This window comes from Arachis duranensis, chromosome 4 (assembly GCF_000817695.3).
Source record: "Arachis duranensis cultivar V14167 chromosome 4, aradu.V14167.gnm2.J7QH, whole genome shotgun sequence".
Classification (NCBI taxonomy): Eukaryota; Viridiplantae; Streptophyta; class Magnoliopsida; order Fabales; family Fabaceae; genus Arachis; species Arachis duranensis.
Window position 1 is genome coordinate 21,382,244 of NC_029775.3, and position 2,910 is coordinate 21,385,153.

Here is a 2,910-nt window from a genome sequence, read left to right on the forward strand (position 1 = left end):
TGAAATCACAGAAAAATACACAAACTCATAGTAAAGTCCAGAAAAGTGAATTTTAACTAAAAACTAATAAAAATATACTAAGAACTCAACTAAAACTACCAAAAACATACTAAAGACAATGCCAAAAAGCGTACAAATTATCCGCTCATCACAACACCAAACTTAAATTGTTGCTTGTCCCCAAGCAACTTAAGATCAAATAAGATAAAAAGAAGAGAATATGCAATGAACTCCAAAAACATCTCTGAAGATCAGTATTAATTAGATGAGCGGGGCTTTTAGCTTTTTGCCTCTGAATAGTTTTGGCATCTCACTTTATCCTTTGAAATTCAGAATGATTGGCTTCTTTAGGAACTCAGAATCCAGATAGTGTTATTGATTCTCTTAGTTAAGTATGATGATTCTTGAACACAGCTACTTATTGAGTCTTGGCTGTGGCCCAAAGCACTCTGTCTTCCAGTATTACCACCGGATACATACATGCCACAGACACATAACTGGGTGAACCTTTTCAGATTGTGACTCAGCTTTGCTAGAGTCCCCAATTAGAGGTGTCCAGGGTTCTTAAGCACACTCTTATTGCCTTGGATCACAACTTTATTGCTTTCTTTTTCTTTTCTTTTTCTTTTCTTTTTCTCTTTTTTTCGTTTTTTTTTTGTATTCACTGCTTTTTCTTGCTTCAAGAATCATTTTTATGATTTTTCAGATCCTCAGTAACATGTTTCCTTTTTCATCATTCTTTCAAGAGCCAATATTCATGAACCACAAATTCAAAAGACATATGCACTGTTCAAGCATACATTCAGAAAACAAAAGTGTTGCCACCACATCAAAATAATTAAATTGTTATAAAATTCAAAATTCATGCAATTCTTTCCTTTTCAATTAAGCACGTTTTTATTCAAGAAAGGTGATGGATTCATAGGACATTCATAACTTCAAGGCATAGACACTAAGACACTAATGATCACAAGATACAAACATGGACAAACATAAAGCACAATTTTCGAAAAACAGAAGAATAAAGAGCAAGGAAATTTAGGAACGGGTCCACCTTAGTGATGGCGGCTCTTTCTTCCTCTTGAAGGTCCTATGGAGTGCTTGAGCTCCTCAATATCTCTTCCTTGCCTTTGTTGCTCCTCTCTCATGATTCTTTGATCTTCTCTAATTTCATGGAGGAGAATGGAGTGTTTTTGGTGCTCCACCCTTAGTTGTCCCATGTTGGAACTCAACTCTCCTAAGGAGGTGTTAACTTGCTCCCAATAGTCTTGTGGAGGAAAGTGCATCCCTTGAGGTATCTCAGGGATCTAATGATGAGAGGGGTCTCTTGTGTGCTCCATCCTCTTCTTAGTGATGGGCTTATCCTCATCAATGGGGATGTCTCCCTCTATGTCAACTCCCACTGAATAACAGAGGTGACAAATGAGGTGAGGAAAGGCTAACCTTGCCAAGGTGGAAGACTTGTCCGCCACCCTATAGAGTTCTTGGGCTATAACCTCATGAACTTCCACTTCTTCTCCACTCATGATACTATGGATCATGATGGCCCAGTCTAAAGTAACTTCGGACCGGTTGCTAGTGGGGATGATTGAGCGTTGAATAAGCTCCAACCATCCTCTAGCCACTGGCTTAAGGTCATGCCTTCTCAATTGAACCGGCTTGCCTCTTGAATCTCTCTTCCATTGTGCGCCCTCTTCACATATGACTGAGAGGACTTGGTCCAACCTTTGATCAAAGTTGACCCTTCTTGTGTAAGGATGTTCATCTCCTTGCATCATAGGCAAGTTGAACGCCACCCTCACACTTTCTGGACTAAAATCCAAGTATTTCCCCCGAACCATAGTAAGATAATTCTTTGGATCCGGGTTCACACTTTGATCATGGCTCTTGGTGATCCATGCATTGGCATAGAACTCTTGAACCATCAAGATTCCGACTTGTTGAATGGGGTTGGTAAGCACTTCCCAACCTCTTCTTCGGATCTCATGGCGGATCTCCGGATATTCACCCTTTTTGAGTGAAAAGGGGACCTCGGGGATCACCTTCTTCAAGGCCACAACTTCATAGAAGTGGTCTTGATGCACCCTTGAGATGAATCTCTCCATCTCTCATGACTCGGATGTGGAAGCTTTTGCCTTCCCTTTCCTCTTTCTAGAGGTTTCTCCGGCCTTGGGTGCCATAATGGTTATGGAAAAACGAAAAAGCAACGCTTTTACCACACCAAACTTAAAATGTTTGCTCGTCCTCGAGCAAAAGAAGAAAGAAGAGAGTAGAAGAAGAAGAAATGAGGGAGATGGAGGAGGGTTGTGTATTCGGCCAAAGAGGGGGAGAAGTTGAGTTTATGTTGTGTGAAAATGGGGGAGTGAAGAAGGGTTTATATAGGAGAGAGGGGAGTGAAGGTTCGGCCATTATGGGTGGGTTTGGGAGGGAAAGTGGTTTGAATTTGAAGGGTGAGGTTGGTGGGGTTTTATGAAGGATGGATGTGAGTGGTGAAGAGAAAGATGGGATTTGATAGGTGAAGGGTTTTTGGGGAAGAGGTGTTGAGGTGATTGGTGAATGGGTGAAGAGGAGAGAGAGTGTGGTGGGGTTGGTGGGGATCCTGTGGGATCCACAGATCCTGAGGTGTCAAGGAAAAGTCATCCCTGCACCATATGGCATCAAAATCCACGTTTTGAGCCATTTCTGGCGTTAAACGCCGGGCTGGTGCCCATTCCTGGCGTTTAACGCCAGGTTCTTGCCCATTCTTGGCGTTTAACGCCAGTCTGGTGCCCCTTTCTGGCGTTAAACGCCCAGAATGGTGCCAGACTGGGCGTTAAACGCCCAACTGCTAGGCTTACTGGCGTTTAAACGCCAGCAGCATCTTCCTCCAGGGTGTGCTATTTTTCTTCCTGTTTTTCATTCTGTTTTTGC